Below are 8126 nucleotides of genomic sequence, written 5' to 3'. Positions count from 1 at the left end.
CCTGCGTTCGAATCTCACGAGGCGGGGTCGTGGATATGTACTGATGAGGAGTCCCACATTAGAATGAAACGGCTGTCCAGTGCTTCCAGGTTTTTCATGCTGACCTAGCTTCAATTGACTCATAGATTCAATTATTAAATTACTACAATCTCTACAAAACCCATTCTGATATTCTATAATGACTTATGAGGCATTTTGTCATTGTTGACTTACTTCCTAAAGTAGTCCCTCACAATCCGACCCCATGTTAACATTAGTATATATATATATATGACGAGGTAGTTAACATATAGGTTTATGCAATTTCATGATCAGTTTCATCACAAACTAGGAACATCTGATAAACCATTGTAAATCAGAAAAGATTAAAAATGCATTTTGTCAAAGTTTATGATGACATTAGCAGAATACATTCAAGGTCCTAAAACCTGTAGAATCTTGTTAAGAAATAAATCATATTGTCACCGTTCACTAACTCAACAATGACAAATGTGTAAAAATGTTAACTGAACGATAAGGAACAAAAAGAAGTGAACTTTTTGAGTGTAAATTGGTCAGAAGTTTCATATTTGAATGAAATATTTTTATGTACATATTGAATACAATAAGTGAATACAATGAAACATAATTAAATCAAGTTACTTAAACAGATTATCTCCAGAATTTGAATTATCATTTATCTTTAAAGGTGACATTTACTTTGTAAACCTTATTCTTTGTTTCTTATCATTTACTGAGTATCCGAACACTAGACATTGTGTACTGTAGCCATTATGTAATAATAATAACTATTATTTTTAATATAAATAAACCTAAAAAGTAATGTTCCTTCGAAAAACATTATCACAGACTAAGTAGTTCTATTTCAGATCGATAGAAAATTTCCTGACCTAATAATTAGACAAAGAGGAAAACTTCAACAGAACACAGTAGATGAGATTAGTTATTAAATATTCTAAATAGATACTTGAAAATTAATTCATTAAATTATTCAATTTAATTTAATGATTAAATCAGAACAAAATCAACTATACAGCAATACAATGATGATTGTAAAAAAGAAAACACAGTATATTGATTCAAATAACCAAAGATGAAAAATATAATGTAACTTTTTTACATAAAAAGGAACACGACGATGTTAATCATGATACATATGAGTGTAATGTTTGCTGTTTTGGAATATTTCCCATTCGTGTGTATTTATATATGTTGACGCCGTAATACATTTAGATGAGTTCTACAATAAATATGGTCAATAGTAATAAGATTAATATTTGAATGAAGAATATTCTTTTCGATAAATTCTCTCCAGGTTCTACAATTCATATATCTAAATCATTAATACAAAAAATGACCAAGGTAGGCATAAATTGAATCATTTAAAGTTAAAGCATGTAAATTTAGGATTGTCAAACAAAATAGAATAAAATTGTTCATGTTGATATGACTCATATAGAATGTTAACTTGAATCAGCATATATTTTAAGTGAAAGTTTAAGATTCATGATCAGAAATAAATAAGGGTCAGATAGGATACGTTGCTCTTAATCTGGTCATTTTTCAGATTATTAATCTAGATATATGAATTGTGGAACATGAAGAGAATTTATCGAAAAGAATATTCTTCGTTCATATACTAGTCTTTTAATATGATGAAGATCTTTAAACGAGTAATTCGATTCACAGTCTTTTCCATGTTGCATTTCATTATTACAATGTAATAATTATAAAAATCCTTTGTTAATGAGATATTATTTCTGAAGTCATAGGTCACTTATTTTATTATGATGAGCTTTCCCATTATAAAAAACTAGTTACTATTAATTACCCTTGAATAGTAACGGTGTCATGTAATTATACAATTTTGAAAATGACCATAATGCTGACTGGTGAAAGACGCGAGTGGAAATACAATAGTGATTAAGACATTTTTAACTTTTTCTGTTCTCTAAAGTATTTAAATTGAAACTTATCCATTAAACGTAAATGTAGTCAAAAAATTCATTTAAGAGGATTTTGTTTTATTATATTACTTATTTTGCAATGAGAATTGTTTACTATAACCAAGTATACGATATTAAATTAGCAAATTATTATTGTCACGATAGATTTAAATAAATGAGATGGTGTTTTTCTTTTTCAAAACCTAATCTACTTTACGTCATGTTAATCTCTTTTGTCTTTAGTACATTGATGAATTCACAATATCTAAGTTGGATGGCAACATTATTCAAACAAATTCGTCTAATATTAAATAGAATTATTAAGTTTATCAAGATTAAATCTAAGTAACATGAATTACGAAGATAAACATGATGTTATTCATTATTAAATGTCTTGGGGTATATATATATAGATACATACTGACAATAGAAAGTAACAAATTGAATTAAATAATAGAAATCACACAAAAATATTTAAGACACGTCTGGAGATTTTATGACTAAATAGAATCCAAATGGTTGGAATCATTTGGATGAATTCGATATATTGAGGAGGACAATTTGAAAAACAATGAAAAATATATTGAATGTATATAAAATAACATTTAAGAAATTTATCAGAAAGAAATAAATATCGTTTGAAGTAAATTAACATATAATGTACTGGATATTTGATTTATGGAGGACATTATATTTATAGTCTTGATAATATTCAACTAATTTGTACTTTTATCTGATAAAGTACATGTTAGACAAATGGTTACTAACGGTGCATATACATATGTAACATATAGTGGAGATAACTATAGGAGTATACAATTTGAAAAGTGAGTTTTAATTTATTTTGATAGGACGCCTGTCACAAGGATTATAATGATGTGATGCAGCAGTTAAGAGTCAGTATTTCCCTAATCGGATGATTAAACTGTTATTTTTGAGTATGAGTAATGTAGCAAAGTCAAATCACCAGAAACCAAGATGAAAAAAACAAAAACATAGTATAATAACAACAAAAGTTACTGTGATAGAACAGTCGTCATAAATTCACTTGATATTGTTTTACTTGAATCTTCCCATTGATGTTTAGGACTGCAATTGATCAGTCTGTTATTGGCATATGTGCATACTGTGCGTATTGCCTCAACATTGCCTTAATTTATAAGCTATTAGGACTCAGTAACTAAGTGGATAACGCGATGACATTTGAAGCAAACCGTACTGGGTTCGAGTCCTAGAGTGAACATAAACTCAGATGCAGGTATATCCAGCTGACTAGTCCCAAATAGGACAAAACATGCGTCCTGCATTCCACTGCTAGCCAATAGTCGTCATAAATGTTTGGTCATTTCGTGATCTATTGATTTAGGGTAGATTTTATCCAAACTAAACGTCTGTTACACATTTAGCCTTTTAATAACACGGTGAATGAACCAACGTAAATACAGTTTGATGTTAAGCAGGATTAGCTTTAGGGTAAAATATCCTTGTAAAGTGATGTGTAGAAAGTAAACTTAGTAATAATAATAACCAAACATTTAAAATTCCCATAGTTCTACTAGTTGAACAAAATATAAGCCCTGGCGTATGGGTTTTTAAGGTAATATCAGTATCGCTGATATAGTGATTTTGTTTCACGAACACATTACAAGAAATTATTTCAGGGTCTCCAAAATTAACTCATAGAGTACACTATATAAAGAGTAGATTTTATCTGTGACGTCTCGCTTATGGTATCAAGTTACTAATCTTGCATCTCAGGTATTCCACATACTGGATTACATCAGTGGATGAGAAAGACTTGGCCTTAGTCTAAGTAGTCGTTTCCATAAAGGGCTGAGTCCAAGCTTAATATATTTGGATTTACAGTCTAAAGTGCGATTACTCCCGAGAATTCGGAGTGTAAAGGGTTAGTGTTCAGATTCTAACTTAAGATTATCTTTATTACAAGCACTATTCAAAATAAAAGTATAGTATTAGAGAAGTGATTGGACAAATATTTTGGACAATAAAATACGTCAGTTATTAATATGGAGCTTACATAATATTCAACCTAGATGTTGTCGGGACTTACAAATTTTCATTGTGACATGATCTAAGATGGACAGATTGTAGGAGTATCTGAGTTCCCTGTATGAAACCTAGATAACACCTAACTATTAAGTGTCCAGTTGAAATTGAGTAAAGGATCACTAAGGTAAAACTATTCTCATTTAGCAATACCAAGTCCCAAATCCCATTATGAGCACCAATGAACTAATATCCCGAGTTCCATACTTCTTTTAAATGGCTAAGCTCTTTAGCGGAAAATGAATATATTACTTTAAAGTAATGTACATGCGGAAAAGGCTTACTCATTGTGAAGCAACTGTAGATATTGTCCACTTAAACTATAAAGTACAAGAGACTTAAGTCACTACCTTATATTGCACCACTTATGAAAAGAAGTGTGTCCGAAGACTAAATCTAGCTACATGATATCTGTGACTGATAAAACAATCAAGTAATCCAAGTAAGGGGTCTTTAGTTCCATAAGATATGAGTTTACTTACAAGAAGCTGATGGTTAACCTCGTCAACGGATTTACATATATTAGGGTTCAGAACTAAAACTAGATACACTAAACCACAATAACTAAAAACCAAGTTAGAAAATTCAAAGCGTCTAATCATGAACGATATAATTTAAGGAAGTTTTGTTGTGAATTAATATTAGGTTTTTCAGTAAGTAAATAATTGGAAATTTGGTTATATAAATTTTTGAAATTATTTTAGAAATAATTGTAGTAACATTTATTGAACGGTATCTAGATTGAAAATTTCACATTAAACAAATATGGTTTTTCAGCAGTTAAAATTATGTACTTATTTATTTTATTTTATATATTTTAACACATAGATATTGGTAAAAAGGGGCACCAGATACATATGCGCCACACAAATCTCACTTGATTTGTGTGAGGTCTGTGATACTGCCCGGGTGCCCAAACAGAAACAGGTGGTTTTCTTAGGGGGCCACACACGGAGCCTTCGACCCGAAGGTCCGATCCACAATGCAGTGGAGCATCGTAAGGAGATGCAGCCCCATAGTAGCCAGTGACCAACGATTGGTTCATATGCTATTTGTTCCTTCAGGATTCTGGAGCCGATGTGCACCATTGGTTTGGAATAGGGGTTTTCCAACTCCCCTAAGTGGACTCTCCATGTCCACCAACCCGGTTAAAGCGCCGGACATTCGCTTTTTGTCCTCTCAATTTCGTAAACAACACCGCCACGAGAAGGCAATGAGTAGGACTTCTCTGGCAGAGGCTATATACGCGAGACCATGTTAGAGCATTTCGAGAGGGAGAGCGGACACTCCCAACTCTCGGCCATACCAGGGCATTTGGGGGTATTCGGGAGCAGTTTTAGAAGAAGCAGTAATGTATGAATTTCATCAAATTCAATGTTAACAGATATAATCCCATCAACTTCATGATTCTTTTAAAGCTTTAGGGATGATAATAGCATTACTAATTTTCAAATAATTGAAAAAATGAATGAATAGTGTTACAATTCATGTATGTGATTTATGATCCAATGTTAGCTGAAAGTTTGTTATAGGTCACAAAAATACCATTGAAAAATTGAACAATAGTTTAAGTATCACTTGAAAGTGAACTATTATATAAAATGCAGGTGATATTTGCATTTTGACATGATCTAACTCGTTTATTACACAGAAATATGTTTTTTTACTTTGGAGCTACTACTAAATGGTGACAACTCTTAGTGAATGACTTTTAACTTATGAATTTCTTTAAGTTGATTAAAAAATGTATAACTAATTGTACAATAGAAATCATTCTATTTAAAGTTTTTGCAAGGGTCTTAATTTATTAAGATACGTAAACGGCATAAATAGAATATTAGACATAATAACCTTGTGTATTTTCATGGGTACAATTGAATCTAAGCATTGGTTAATGATTTAACAAAATATATAATCCACGATAAAAGTGATCCAAGAGAAGTTACCTTCAATTCCTCAATACAGATGAGTTGTGTTCATTAGCTATTAATCTAAATAATAGGATGTGTAGGATGAACCCAAGTATAACTTTCTCTGTTACACTTTGAATCGTGGTCATGGTTACTCATTACCGAGGATTCCTATAGCTATGATCAGTCCGTGATGCAAGCTGTCAAATTCAACAGATTTCACAAAGCCTCTATATTAAATAACGAGAAAAATCAAGGTAAGATATCTGTTTAAACAACTATTCATATTAACCAACTGTAAGCCATCAACAAGAAGCATTAAATTTAAGTTTAATGTTATTTTAAGCTAAACAACAAATCTCATCAGTTTTAATGGAAATAATATTCTTTGTAGACTTCGAAATCGTACCATTCAGTAAAGTGAACTCATTAAACTTGAAGCTGTCAGAGAATTCTATGACAGTTTGTAACTTTGTTTTAATGTATCAATCCAATAGGATACATTAATAAAAAAGTGATTGATCTAATTCACAGGGGAACTAGACAAAAGTGACATTTTTACATAGTTTATTACATTAATTTATCATCAAAAAATTTATTTCACTAAAACTATTAATAAAAAATCATTTTCTAGAATTTCTTAAAAAACAAAACAAAAAGATGAATTGTCTCCGATAATTTGATGCGATTGCAGAATATAAATAATAAGAAGTTTTGTCTAAATTTGATCGAATAGTTTCACAATACTTGGGCGTCGAGTTGATATAAGACATTAAAGTGGAAGAATGTATTTGAGAACATCTCAGTGAATGAATTTGAAGTACATCCAACATTTCGCTTAGCAATCTAGTTCAAGCTATTTCAAGGATTTTACAAATATATTCTTCCTTTTTAAGGTCTCACATCAATTCGGTCAAATTTAGACGAAAAACGATGAATATTTTAATTCTGTTTTTGGTTTTGTCTAATTGGTTTCAGGTTTTCACATTTCAGTTTCTCTTTTGTTGTTGTTGTGAATATTTAATATGTTCATATTTATTTCTTACACCCTATATGGGGTTTATCTTTCTTAAGTGATATAGATTTAAAGATTTAATTTGAATTTATTTCAGAGGTTATGTTATGTTTTTAATATTTACACAGGTAAATTACATGAATATATTGAGCTTAGAGTACCTCATAGTTTATGTGTTGTGTATTCCATTCATGAAACCCTAATCTGTCTGTAATATATGATAAAAAATATTGACTAATTTGTGATAAATCGATTGATCGATCAATCAATCAATTAATAAAAACCCTCTTTATTCATTTTGCACTGACGAAATATTTGAAAGGGTTAATGTCTGTTTGTACCTATATATTATAAAATTTCGGAAGACATATCAAATTGTGTTTTCTCACTGTATAAATGAATATTTGTCAGTTGAAAGAATTAATTTCTGTTGAGATTACTGAATAAACAAGAAAAAATACAATCGGTTTAATTCATTATTTTTAAATATCTTTTAAACAATTGGATCCTTTAATTGCAAGAGATAATTTCTAGTTATTCCATAAATTAATGAACTTTATAAACTTGAATATGTTTACTGAACTCTGCATGATATTTAGGACAGTATATTATTCAGAAAACTTATCATTAGTCTATAAAGTCATTGATTGCTAGTCTGAACTGTATGAAGAGGTATAGATTTACAGGTCGAGTTTTGTACGGTGCTCGAAATCTATAATTAAAAACATCGAGTAATTTAATCTAAAATCAACTGCGATGATGCGACTACATTAGTTTTTTTATATTTCTTATTGATTTCATTTACTTATAATGTACTGTGTTTCCTAAGTTTATCTTTCTTTTCACTTCATGGATTAATACTGTTTCTCTCTCTCTTTTATTTGTTATTTTGTCAGTTTTATCTCTTGATGCACTGATGTGAAATGTAACGATTTGAACTAATGGAACTAATGGATATTCATCTCAGGTAACGATCAATGGATGCCTACCTAGTGATTTAAATGGTTGAGTATTCTCTGACCGGCTTGAAAATCCTACGGTCAAGCCCTTGCAGGATCGTTGGTGCGCATTGTTTAAAAGTCTCATGCTAAGGCAGGTTAAGTTATGAATAGTGTTTTTAGAATCTATGTTCTGTTGAACTCACAACAAACTAGTGTCCTTTTTCTCACGTGATTACATGAGATTATT

This window comes from Schistosoma haematobium, chromosome 1 (assembly GCF_000699445.3).
Source record: "Schistosoma haematobium chromosome 1, whole genome shotgun sequence".
NCBI lineage: Eukaryota > Metazoa > Platyhelminthes > Trematoda > Strigeidida > Schistosomatidae > Schistosoma > Schistosoma haematobium.
Note: the sequence above shows the minus strand (reverse complement) of the source record.